General features: G+C 46.0%; 1 long non-coding RNA gene across 2 annotated transcripts in view; it reads left to right on the forward strand.

Annotated features, from left to right (window-relative positions):
- LOC134980214 (uncharacterized) overlaps positions 1–14445 on the forward strand; it is a 48532-nt gene that overhangs the window by 13308 nt on the left and 20779 nt on the right. For both annotated transcript variants that reach the window (XR_010190353.1, XR_010190354.1), the window contains exon 2: positions 9953–9996. This is a non-coding gene — a long non-coding RNA (uncharacterized LOC134980214). The remainder of the gene's footprint in view (positions 1–9952; positions 9997–14445) is intronic.

Here is a 14445-nt window from a genome sequence, read left to right on the forward strand (position 1 = left end):
CCAAGGGTTAACTAAATAATAATCTGTGGTGGAGTTACGAGCAACATACTCCTTACATGTCTCCCCTGGTAAAGGTGGAGGATAAATGACTGTCTTACTCTGACCCCCTCCCATAGTAAAAATGCAATCTACACCAGCTTTCTATGCAATATCACAACAAAAATGCAGTTTACAAAAAAAACCTTCTATGCAATTTCACAACAAAAAAACTTTCTATGAAATTTTCACAACAAAAAAAATGCAATTTACAAAAACTTTCTATGCATGCATTAGCTAACACCAGTTAATTAGTCATTGACAATATCACAATATTATCTGTATAATGAGAACATGAAATCTTTTGACGGGTACGCTTACCTTCGTACAAGATGTCAGAAAAATACAGCGTTTTAAACAGGAAGCAAGAAAAGTGTTTGAGTAAAGATATCTGGCAGACGAAAACTTACCAGCCGTCTGAACCAAATATAAGAACTTATCTCACTACAACATACAAGAATATATATATAGACGATCAGATCGAGGTATAATCTACGTTATGTATAGACCCCAGGTCTATATATTTTTTTAAGTATCCCAGATACTAACGTCTTTGGAGAATTGCGCTTGGACTCCTGGTCCTTTCTCAGACGTATCTTTAAGTCCCAGACATTAAAGATTCTATGGTATCCCTGATACCTGTTTTATGCTTTTACATAAAACTTCGTAATATTAAGTCCCGGACTTAAATATTACCTTGTCACGTGTTCCCGGAACACTGACACGGATTCAGCTTCAGTGTATGACCGCAATCCTGTATGGCAAAGACAGACAATAAATTCTCTATTTTTACCATTCAGGGACGATCACTGAATTCCGGACATAGAGCCCCCAGCTGAAAGGATCCCTACCTCTCTTTGATTACCTCGATGTGATGGCCACTGACGTCAGTGAGAGCAATTCTTAACATACAATATATTGAGTCTGACACCCAGTAGTTAAGATTCACTCTGCTTTATTGAATGTTTTAACATTGGTATAAAAAGAGAACACATAAGGGTGTAACTGATAAGTGTAACAGGGCTCATTGGCTTAGGGGTGGTGCCCTAGTGGGGTACGTAGGGGTGGTTAATACTTGACATAACATAATTGGATATAGCAGTTGCTAGGCAGATGTTATATACGTTGCATCAGACGGAACTTAACACAAGATCTTTTAGTAACACACAGAAGTAGAAAAAGCAGGTTTCATCTAGTATAGAGCTGACCTTGGATGCCAGACCCACACAAGCCTGGTATCTGTATGAGAGACAAAGGCATCTAACACAGGGCAGCACGCATCCATTGCAAACACATAAGAGTTCATAAAGCATGTTTTAACCCTTCATTATGTGGCGTACGCATTAGCTGTAACTGATATCATTTGAATACAAGTAGTTTTATGTTTTCATTGCACGATGAGCCATCTAGCAAAGTGTTATCTATGTAAATGTAGCTGTTACGCCACCAATCCATATCAGCACTGGGGATCAACCTATGTTTCTTGCGCACAGTGATAATGTCATAGATATGCTGCAAGTATCACTCATTGTATTCTTATATGTAACTGTACACTATAACCAGTAGGCGGGCACAGGAGGACAGTGGAGTGGGCACAGGAGGTCAGTGCGGGGAGAGTGGAGTGGGCACAGGAGGATAATATAAGCTGTGGGATGGCACAGGAGGACAGAGGGTTAAAGCAGAGTGGACACGGGACGACAGTATAAGCTGTGGGATGGTGCAGTGGACACAGGAAGACAGTGGGGGAGAGTGGAGTGGGCACAGGAGGACAGTATAAGCTGTGGAATGGTGCAGAGGGCACAGGAGAACAGTGTGGGGGGATGGGGGGCACAGGCGGACATGTGCTCAGTACCAGGGTTGCAGGATATGAGAACAAACAAAAGGACTTTTACTGTATGATTGCCATCACCTGCGCTGAACAGGCTAATGCAGAGGTTCCCAAACGCAGTCCTAAAGGCACCCCAACAGGCCAGGTTTTAGGTATATCCATGGCTCAGCACAGATGGTGACTAAGGAGCTAATTAAGTCTCCTGTGGCCAAGCATGGATACATTTCATACCAGGACCATTGGGGTGCCTTAGGGATCGCGTTCGGGAATCTCTGGGCTAATGGATAAGAAAGATGTTTCAGCACAGCGTAAGGTGACCATATTATCCCTTCACATGGGACACTCAGGAATTACACAGGTTCTGTGGCTGAGTAAATCCAGGTGTATGCAGTCAGCAGCCCCAGAACCTGTGTACTTTATGAGTGTCCCAGGTAACAGGCATAATATGGTCACCCTGCCACAGGTGCTCATACAGTAAGAGGGAAGACCAGGAGCAGAGCACTGTCCTCCTGGAGAGGGGTGTGAGGACACAGCAGCACTCACCTGCAGGAGGTCACCTGACCCTATAGTGCTATTCCCCAGACGCCGGACTCTTCCCCAGTTACTTTCCCGCCATTTGGTAGCCCCGCCCCCATCCCTGTGTGTGTGTCTGTGTCCCATGTCTGCACAGGAGCAGGCCGCCGGCACTCACAGGGTTACCCTGGATGCTCCTCCCCCTCTATCCCCGCCCCCAGTGGGAGTGGCGGTGACGGCGGCGGGGAGTGTTACCACTATATACGGCATTGTCCCCTTTATGAAGCTGCCGATTGCATACAACGCGTTACCAGGGGCGGGGGCGTCACCTGAGCCTGCGGCAGCGCGTGCTGATGATGACGATGATGATGATGACGTAGTCGCTGCTGCTGGTCACACTGTCACCCGCGCGGCAGATCCGCTGCGTCTCTCCTCAGCGAAGGCGCCACCTGCCATTATCCCCGCCTGCTATTGGCTGTCTCACATCAGCAGCTGGGAGGCTGTGGCTGTGATGAGCCTTCCCCTCAAACTTGTCACACGCCATCTAACAGAATTATCCCTGGGGCAGTGTCCTGTTCAAAGCAGTGTCGGCATTATGCCCATGTCAGCATTAGGCTGCAGCATATCCTCCAACTGCACCTTTTTTTATGGCTTGTACCGATTTTTGACTCTCCAAACTTCCATTGAAAGCATAGGGAAAGGGGCGTGGCAACCCCAATTCCCCCCCCCCCCTTAGCCATCACTACGCCCCCTTTTTTATATTTTGTACCAATTTTTAAGTGTAAAACGTTGGAGGGTAGGCCGCAGTTCGGACCAGAATAGCATTGTTGACATATTGGACATACAGACATTCTGCATACCTCCCAGCATGACCCCGTCCAGGTGGACACAATGCTCTGCCGCTGCACTAGATGAGGCTGGGGCCACACACAGCGGCCAAGCGGGACCCGCTCAACAGGACCCGGTTGACCGGTAGGGGGGGGTTCAGTGTGCGCATGGATCCTGTTATGCGTTATGCTGCAGAACAGGATCCGGCCACGGGATTTTAATGGTTAATTCTATATCGGAGTGGGAGAAGGGACTTTCTGACGTACCTAGGGGAGGAGACACGTCACCAGGAGGAGGAGCTATGGCCGAACAAGGTACCTGAAAAGTACCCTCGCCGGCTCGTTTCGCTCGCCACTCTTTCGGGCTCGCTCCGCTTCGCTTGCCACCTAATTACTAAAGTTAATAGTTGGTGGCGTGGATACTAGAGCAACTGTCCCGCTGGTGTAGCTCCTCCACCGTGAGTTGCGGCTTCTCCACCTGACTGAAAAGGTCCCTTAGGCCACTTGGATCTAGCCTCAACCGGATTTTAATGGAACACATATGTTGAAATGTATGTGTTCTCGTTGAAATCCCATCGTCCTGTCATCCGGCCTGAGCGCAGCATGCTGCGGTTGGATCTGGCGGCGGGACTGCCGCACATGTGCAGTCTCCTTCCGGCCAAGTCAGCGGGACCCGCTTGTCTGCTATGTGTTGCCCTTCCCTAATGGATAAGAAAGGCGTTACACCACAGGTGATGGCAATCATACATCAGAGGGAAGAGCATGGTGGGAGGTATGATATGTCGGTGTTGACAGTGAATCCCGGGGGTCTGATTCAGATGTGGTTGGAATGAGAATCGGCGATGCAGAGGGAGGCGTATGATATTAGACGCCTCCTGCTTGCATTAGTGATCTGAGCTGCCATCGGATCACATGTGGCACCATCGGCCAGCTGCGTGACCCTTGGGGTCGCGCGCAAGGGGTCTGGGACTCAGGATCGACAGCAAAAAGGTCGACAAACATTTGGTCGACGCACCTTGTGTCGACATGGACAAAATGTCGGCATGGACAAAATGTCGACAGGAACAAGGTTGACATGGAAAAAGGTCGACGTGTTTTTTTTGGGGGGGGTTCGTTTTCTTCGTAGAGTGACCGGGAACCCCAATTAGTGCACCGCGTCCCCTTGCTTCGGGCATGGTGCCTTCACTCCGCTACTGTTTCGCTCGGCACAGATTACCGTTCCAATCGTAGTCCACGTGGATCGTTTAGTATGAAAAGGTTCCAAAAAATAAAAAAATCGTGGAAAAACTCATGTCGACCTTTTTCCTGACGACCTTTTGTCCATGTCGACCAATTTGCGTCGACCTAAGGTTTGTCAACCTTTTTGCTGTCGATCTGGAGTCCAGATACCGCGCGCAAGCAAGCTGCTGCAGTTCCTACAATGAGGCCGGATAGTCTTTGGTGGAAGATGGAGACGCTGTACTCGTCACTCTCCCGAAACAGATCTGATGCCCCAATTACTTTGCAGCAGCAGTGCGTCCGGCGAGAGCCCAGGCTACACATGCGCTGTATGGGTCCCACACAGTATTAAACATCCGTACCTAGCGCTATGCTCCACAATACTTTCACAACGTCAACATTCATACCATAAAACACTTGCTGACCCTTGTGCTGCCTCCTCTAGGAGCCGTGTCGGCACTGTAGGGGGCATGTAGCACCCCTGAGACTTGTGGTAAGTATTGACGTGATTTCAGGAGCAAATATACCCCTAAAATTCGGTGGGTTCTGTAGACTCTCAGAAGCGCTGCTACTAGGCCTTCCCCTTCTGCAGTCTGGCCCAACTACAAGATCCCCTTCCTTCAGGTTCGGTATGTAAAGTCAACACTATAATATTGACATGAGAGTGTCAACACAGCACAAGTGTTGACGGACATGTCGACATGTCCAGCAAGCTCACATGCAGCATGTCGACATGGCAAGTTTAAAGGTAATATGTCGACATTTTAACCGTCAGCATCATTTGATCATCTGATGAATGCATACTTTTTATTCATGTAATCATTTAAGTTCCATGGATATAGAGTCAGTCTCCTCCCCCCCCCCCCCCCCCCTTCTCTCTCCTCTAATACCCCATTTAGACTGCCAGCTTTGAACACAGGTTATTGCACATGAGTGTGCATAACCCGTGTTGTGCGGTCTGAAAGGGCCAATTTGCAATAATCCAGGTCGAGCAACCCGTTATTCCAACTCGGGTAGTTTGCAGGGTTGAACACATGTTCAACTCGGCTCTCTGTGCTGTGTGAATGGAAGGCCGGGTCGCATCGGCCCGTTTCCCGTTCACTCTGTGTGGACGGGCGGTGCTTGGAGTTCATGTGACGAGCCGGGTCGCACCCGTGTCAGGCTCCCAGGTGTGACCTACCTCAGGAGGACTAAAAGGGATATAAATGGGGATTATTCAGAGGTGTTAGCAAACCAAAAAAAGTTAGCAATTGGGCAAAACCATGGGGGGTAATTCCAAATTGATCGCAGCAGGATTTTTGATAGTAATTGGGCTAAACCATGTGCACTGCAGGGGAGGGCAGATGTAACATGTGCAGACAGAGTTAGATTTGGGTGGGTTATTTTGTTTCTGTGCAGGGTAAATACTGGCTACTTTATTTTGACACTGCAATTTAAATTTCAGTTTGAACACACCCCACCCAAATCTACTCTCTCTGCACATGTTACATCTGCCTCCCCTGCAGTGCACATGGTTTTGCCCAATTACTAACAAAAATCCTAATGCGATTAGCTTGGAATTACCCACCATGTGCAGTACAGGTGTCGCAGATGTAACATGTGCAGGGAGAGTTAGATTTGGGTGGGTTATATTGTTTCTGTGCGGGGTAAATACTGGCTGCTTAATTGTTACAGTGCAATTTAGATTTCAGTTTGAACACACCCCACCCAAATCTACTCTCACTGCACATGTTACATCTGCCCCACCTGCAGTGCACATGGTTTTGCCCAATTGCTAACTTTTTGGGTTTGCTAGCAAACCTGAATAACCCTCTATGTTTGCAGTTCTGTGTGCCTGCTGGCAGTGTGCAGACTGTTATGCTTACACGGTTATTGAAGGAAGTAATGTAATAGTTAAAGGGGCAGGGCTAAGTATAAAGCAGGCGCCACCCATCGGCAGCAACATGAAGACAACAACACTGGTGTTAGCAAGCTGTGGGTAGCTGTCAGCCATTTCCTGGCCACAGCTGAGACAATAAATGGGTGTTTCGCAGTTTGTGAAGCAGCACTGTAACTAAAGCAAAGATATGGCACTGTGTTGTTTTTCTAAATAAACAATATCGTGTAGCTCAGACATACATGGAAAATAGTCACATTTAGTAGCCTGGATTTATCTAAGGGTGTGTACACACGGTGAGATCCTTGCTATACCCCATTTTTACTTGCGATTTCCCTTGAACTCCCCGGAGCCCAGATAGAACAAATTTTGACTAACTTTTCTTGAGATATGGACAATGGGGGTAATTCCAAGTTGATCGCAGCAGGAATTTTGTTAGCAGTTGGGCAAAACTATGTGCACTGCAGGGGAGGCAGATGTAACATGTGCAGAGAGAGTTAGATGAGGGTGGGGTGTGTTCAGTCTGCAATCTAATTTGCAGTGTAAAAATAAAGCAGCCAGTATTTACCCTGCACAGAAATAAAATAACCCACCCAAATCTAACTCTCTCTGCACATGTTATATCTGCCTCCCCTGCAGTGCACATGGTTTTGCCCAACTGCTAACAAAATTCCTGCTGCGATCAACTTGGAATTACCCCCTATGTGTGCTTACGATTTTGGCTTATGTGAGATGTCATTGACATGTGAGATGAACTAGATCAGTGGTTCTCAAACTCGGTCCTCATTACCCCACACAGTGCATGTTTTGCAGGTAACCCAGCAGGTGCACAGGTGTATTAATTAATCACTGACACATTTTAAAAGGTCCACAGGTGGAGCTAATTATTTCACTTGTGATTCTGTGAGGAGACCTGCAAAATATGCAGTGTGTGGGGTCCTGAGGACCGAGTTTGAGAACCTGTGAACTAGATAGTACACCGATCTAGCAAGGGTTGACTTGCCTGCACAGTCTATCTTTTCTTGCGATGCCGACCTGGCGGGACCGCGCATCGGGATCGCAAGGTGATTTTCACTTTGAGATCTGCACTAACTTTTCTTGCGATTTGCATGGGAAGAGCCGCCCTGAAATGTTAAGACGCCCACCGATGCGATTCAACCCTGCGTACACACTGCAGCGATCGGGTCTGAACTGCGCATGTGCCGCTGCATGCCAGACAGCCGACTGCTTTGTCTTTAGAATAGCGATCGCCTCTGCCTGTCTGACAGGCAGAGGCTGTCGCTGGGCGGGATGGCGGCATTAAGCCGACGTTTAAGCGGCGTGGTCTGGCAAACGGGGCAGGGACTGACATGCGGGGCGGGCTAGCCCTGTGCTGGGCGTCCCCCCCCCCACATGTCTGAGTGCCTGATTGTAGCTGTGCTAAATTTAGCACAGCTACGATCAACTCTGAATCGCCCCCTAAGTCCGACTGCCCTGGTCAATCCTATTAAGGGCAAAGATGAAGAGAGCACCATCTGTATATATATTGATATCACGCATGCGCGACTATTAGGACAGACAGTTCTGTGCATTCCCACGAGAACCCAGAATTCTTGCGCACACGTGGAAACAAGTTCCGGATGCTGGTAATTGAAAACCTAATTAGAAACTTAGCTCATAACTCACTGACCCTTAAGGAAGTCCCAAACGTAAGAAGGGATGAAACGCGTGGGACACCTACCACTACTCCATCTGTAACGTACAAAAAATAGATAAGCTTTTATTTACTGTAAAAATTGTACGAGTCCATTCTCATTGTGTGTTTTTGTCATGTATTCTAAATAAACCCGATAAAACGTTATTACACTATCGTAGTCTTTCTCCCTGCTGGGAGCTTTTGGCTTTTCAGGTACGCTGTCTGGACGCAGAGGCATCGCCGTGTGTGTTGACACCCAGTGCGCACTCCTGATCCCCCGGTGCGCTCATGCCAAAAAGGGGGTGGAAGCTTTTATACAGAGGCGGAGCCTCACAGGGATCCCGGTATCGTCACTCTGGGGGTGTGCCCAGCATCTCTGGAGATGCCAGGCTGCCCTCGGAGACAGTCTACCAGCGCTGTCAGCTCCTCTGCTATGACAGAAGCCGGGTGCTGTAAGAGACTTTCACACTGCAGCACCTGGCTCCTGTCACTGCGGAGGAGCTGACATTTGGTGACACCCCCCTCCAGGTGTCACACCCACCTTGTGGCTCCAATGTCTGGACCATCTTTGAGGAATCCACATAGATATAAACACCCTATACAAAGTGAGTTGCCTTGCTAGGGTATTATTACCCATATTATCACAAGGGTGATTATTTGGTAAAATCGGTATTGAACCACAAGGTGGCATAGGAGTTCTTTTCATTGCAAAAAGACACGAAGCACTTGGCACGTTTTATATATTTAAGCGCAGTCACTTTACAATGAAAAAAGTGCACTTTATTTACAAATCCTCCCCAGTCTCCACTCATGCGAAAAATCTTCCGACAAGCATATTTGCCGCTGAGAATGTAGAACATGAGGAACCGATTGGGTGAAAGATATCACTACAAGCCGATATCGGTCATATGTCTGGTACGCACACATAAAGTCATGTTTAAAGGATATTCACGGAAATTATACTTCGAACACTGAAGGCGCAGGAGTTTTATTATTGATGACTATATATATATATATATATATATATATGAGAGAGAAAAAGATTCAGAGGGGGCACTCTCCAGACTTTTTTTCATAAGCAACTGTTCATTTATTGATAATATACTTTACATGATCAGCATTTCCTCAAGCGCTTTCGGCCCAAAGCAAGGGCCTTCCTCAGGAGGTACTGTACAAAATCCACAACTTCCACCAACCGTGAACAAACGATCCAAACATCCAGCAATAACACTGGTCCTGCCTGACTGGCCCTAAATACCCTAGCCACTTGAAAAACGGCGCCAAAAACAATGTGATGTCATCAAGGAGAGACAAAGCTTCTCCGCAATAAATAACCTCTTGTTGTAAGAAAAACGGGATAATAACATAGCCAACTCACCCCCACCAGGGAGCATAGGTAGTGAAGCTCATAACCAACGAGCCGGGGACAACAGAGCCACACCAACAGCCCGCTGAGTCCCGGAGCGGGGCACTTCCGGTCCGTGGAACGCAAACGTCACGCGGCCGGAAGTGCCCATCCGGAACGCAAACAGGAAGTCAGGGACCTTTACTTTAAACGCATTCGAGCTATATCATAGATGGGCAAGCTGTCAGTCCGGATTTAGCCAATATGCATAATTCCACCCATGTTGGGACATATTAAAATAACTACAAGTGGTCAAATGCATGTAACATGCATAGACAAGGGTACCAGAGCCAGGCAGAGCAGTATTGGGATTTCCCCACAACAAAAATACACCTCCCACAAACAAAAATATATATATTGGCTAGATCCCCACGGTGCAGCGGTCAGGCAAATGTAACCCAATTTCACCTCACGGGGTTACTTAATACATATGACGAAGTGCCTCCACCCAAGCAGTGATTGTTCCAACCCAGGCTTGCTTGGGAAAGCTGTTTAAAGTAGTGTTATATTTACTGTCTTGTGTGGGTTGGTTAAGATGTATAATTTACCTGTTGTGTCTTTGTTTGTTTTTCAGATTTCGGATGTTCAGATGAATGAGATGACTGGTCCCAGTAAACGGTAAGTATTTATTAATAGTACTTTAATAACTTCTCATGTTCTTTTCTTCACAAAATAAACACTTCCTAACTTTAGGTTATAGATACCTTACCAATTCATATAGGCAATTGAAATCATTACCCGTAAAATAAGGATATCATTTACCAACATATATTCCTATACATAAAGTATTATCTGTTATACTCTACAACCACGTAGTTTACTTAGGTTTATCAGATAAATTATCAATACAATTACTATAATCTTATCAGTCACACTGCAGTCTCAATTTTATGTGTTGGGTATACCCGTTGGTTATCGTTGGTGCACTGTTGGGCCCAGTTTTACCTTTTGTACTCCTGATGTATTCTTCACTTAATGATGACTGTACTTGTGATTATGGTACCTTAATAGTAGAGTTACAAATAGTTACTCCCGGTTTTGTACCTTTTCCAGGATAGTATTTTCAGGGTTATACTAGGATACTGTGCGGGGAGTAACCAGGGCCTATTAGGAGCCCAAGGATTATTTCTCGGCAATTTGAGAGTTCAATTACAGGCGTCCCTAAAGTTTCATAAATAGGTACATCTAGAATAACCCTCTTTATCGCAGTGAAGTGTAGTTTTGTTGTTTTTCCCACCTTCCTTATGGTAGTCAGTGTAATTAACTCGAAAATCCTCTGCTCTTTATTCCACTCTGGTCAACTCCACTTATGAATGGGAATTTATCAATAGATATCGATATCCGGAGGGTTATACAGATTACATCTAGGATCGATCTCCCCCAACTCCTTACTTCAGGGATAGCCACGGAGGATCCTTCCACCTAGATTATCATCCGATCCTTTGTCCGAATCGGGAATATTTAATTAGTAGGATTTAATGCCCATACCATATAGTCAAGGTGGTATGGTAGAGCCACCTGTAAACATGCACAGTGACTCATATAATCAGGGTTATCTTATGTAAGGCAAAGTCTAGGCACATTTGTCCCTGGGGTTACCCATTACTTGGTCTATATCTGTGAAGTCCACCCCTCTCACGTCCCTTTACACCAATGTCCAGTGCTTGTGTCACTCCTAAATGATTAAAACTAGGAGTAGGAGTTTGTGCCTTGTTTTACTCCTGCAATTCCTTTCCCTCAGGTCGCCCTGTTATTCACTTGCCGTTTTCATCTTATTATAATGGCAGTAATGTGTAATTATAGCTTGAAAGGTTTGCAGCCTTTATTTATAATTTATTAAACAAGTCAGTTACTTTCTTCTAGCGGCCACTTCATTCTCTGTACAATTAGAGATTATGGTTTCTTTCCTTAAAGGATAGCCACTTTTAATTAGTACTGGGCATATATCCCTGAGAGAAGAGGTGCTTACAAGTTGCTGAGATAAAATCCCTTCACTGCCGTAGACTTTACTGTGTGTAATCCCCTTCAGTGGGTGGCCCTTTCTGTGACTTAGTTTATGCAGGACCAGCCCTCTCCTTCTCTGTAATGGCTGAAACCGCCTCCTACCCTCCCTTGTCCAGTCACTCACGGTTTATGAGTCACCTATGCCCTGATCGGGTTGGTGGAGCCACTGTTAGCCGGGCCCTAGGGGTGTGTGTGGGGAAAAGCTTTCTGCTCTGCCCCTTTGGAGTTCTCCTTACCGCCGCTGTCACTGATGCATTCACTCCTCTGTTGCCGGGTCATCTGCTGCCCGCAATCCCCTCCGTGCACACGGCTCCCCTTAGACGATTACCGCGGGTAAGTCTAAGTACTCTTTCTCTTTTAGCTTGAAGGGACACACCGGAGGTTGTCGTGGCCTGACGATTCAGTGAATCCGTTTCTCCACCTCAGCCTCACAGCTCTCTCTGTCCGTTTTCTCCTCTAACAGCCGCATCTCTCTCTCTTTGTCTCGGGGGACGCACCGGAGGGCTCTGTAGCCGGAATACACCGCGCCTGAGGTACACCGCCTCTGCTTCACTGGGATCTCCTCAGAATGCCCTTGTCCACGCGACCCCCTCTCCCGCTTCTCCCTCGCGCTGCCCTTCACTGATCTCTCCATCCGGGCACCCCATAGTCGGCACGAGGGCTTCTGGAAAAGTCTCTTTAGCCCTGCTCGTGCCAATGGGCCCCATTATCCAGAACCATATATACTATTTACAGTACACATTCCCACCAGAAACTCTCTACTTAGTACCAGTATGATATTAAACAGCTGGACTATATTTCATATATTTACACAGACATTTACACAGCTGGAACATATTTTATATATTTACACATGCATTAAATACCTATTATATATTGGTACCTATATATATATATAGTTAATGTATTCTTCAGATAACAGTTACCATTTTGTATCTCCCTCTGCGCCTTCATTTATTTACAGGGCTACACTCTCCCCCTGGTGAGTACATTTACACTATGTTAAAGTTAATTGTATTTCACCACATACATATACATTCCAATGTTCTTACTAAGTATTACCGATTACACTCCATCCAAAATATGGCCATGTCATCACCATATGAGGTTGCAATACCAAAGGAATTTCAGTTGGGGTTCCTAACTGGTCATAGGTGAGTATTCTCGGGGCCCTCTTAACCCTTTGAGGCCTAGGTGACATAGGTGGTTGTTCGGGAATAACTCCTTCTCCCATATTATCCCCATGGATTTGGTCAGGAACTTCTGTTATTTCACATAGCGATTCCCTTCCATTATCATCATGGCTTCCAACACTCTCCTGTTCTGCCCTGTTACATGAAGAGGGTATTTTTTCTTGTCCCCCTGCATATGAATCCAATACATGGGTTTCGGATCCCCACGGTTCACTATCCCAATAGTAATATCCGGCATTAGAGTCATCTTCAATCTCCTCAGCTTCTTTTCTCTGACTCCGAAGGTTAACTTCCTGGGGGCCAATGCTTTCAACTTCGGTATCTTCCATAGGACACGATACAGTATTTTCCCATCTAACGTCCTGAGCAATAGGGAGTAAATGTTTTCTATGGTAAGTGACCATATTTCCCTGTCCATTTGCTGGGGCTAGTTGGTATACCGGAATGTTAGGGAGCTGTTTCAATACGATATAAGGAGTGGATTTCCATTTATACTGTAACTTTTGCTTTCGTGATAACCCCAGAGCTCTAATCAGCACTCTGTCTCCAGGCTTTAAGATGTGTTCCTTAATATGTCGATCGAAATATTCTTTATTTCTGTCACACATTTTCCGGGCAGCACTTTCAGCGAGTTGATAGGCTTCTCGCAATTGTTGACGAAGTTGTCTAACATATTGGCTGTGAGATATCTTTGAACTAGAAGTATTGCGAGTTGCTAAACAAATATCTATGGGCAATCTGGCCTCTCGACCGAACATGAGGTAATATGGGGTGTATCCTGTAGTGTCGTTCCGAGTGCAATTATATGCATGCACTAAAGGAGCAATATATTTCCGCCAGTTGGATTTTCTTTTAGAGTCTAATGTACCCAACATGTTTAGTAAAGTTCTGTTAAATCGCTCAGGCTGAGGGTCTCCTTGGGGATGATATGGGGTAGTGCGTGATTTGGTTATACCACAGCAATGACACAATTCTCGAATTACTTTACTCTCAAATTCTCGACCTTGATCGGAATGAATCCTTGCTGGCAACCCGTAATGTACAAAGAATTTCTCCCACAAGGTTCTTGCAACAGTTATGGCAGTCTGGTTCACCGTTACGTAGGCTTGGGCATACCTTGTAAAATGGTCAGTTACTACAAGAATATGACAGTCTGATCTGCCAGGGCCATCTAGGGTGAGGAAATCGATGCATACTAACTCCATAGGTCCCGTGCTGGTGATATTAACTAATGGAACGTTAGATATAGGTAGTGTTTTCCGGAGAATGCAATTCCCGCATGTTCTACAGAATCGTTCTATATCCTGATTCATATAAGCCCAGAAAAAACGATCGGACACCAACCCCTGGGTTTTCTCATATCCCAGGTGACCATGTTGATCATGCAATGCTTCTAGCACCATCTGTTTATACTTTGTTGGTAATACTATCTGCATGTTAGAACCGCCGTCCTTCTTAATTACTTTCCGAAATAATACCCCATTCAGAATAGTTAACTTCCTGTACTGTCGCATCAATACTTGTGCCTTCCTTGGTAATTGAGAGCGATGTAACTGATAAGTATGATCTTCGATACTCCGAACAATAGGAAGAATATTGGGGTCATTTCGTTGTTCTTGAGCTAGTTGGTCGGAGGTTATTATCCCTAACCCCTGCAGTTCAACCCTTCCTAATCTACAATAGGAAGGTGGAATAGCTATTTCAGAAGCTCCTATATCATATACAGCAGCCACATCTTGATTTCTTGTGATACTAATATGTTGGCACAGTCCTTTCACTACTCCAGCGGGTACTTCAATCCAATCAGAGTCACCTCCTGGAGCTTCCGTATGAGGCATTCTAGATAGAGCATCCGCATCCTGGTTATTAA

The sequence above is a fragment of the Pseudophryne corroboree genome, chromosome 12, assembly GCF_028390025.1.
Source record: "Pseudophryne corroboree isolate aPseCor3 chromosome 12, aPseCor3.hap2, whole genome shotgun sequence".
Taxonomy (NCBI): Eukaryota; Metazoa; Chordata; class Amphibia; order Anura; family Myobatrachidae; genus Pseudophryne; species Pseudophryne corroboree.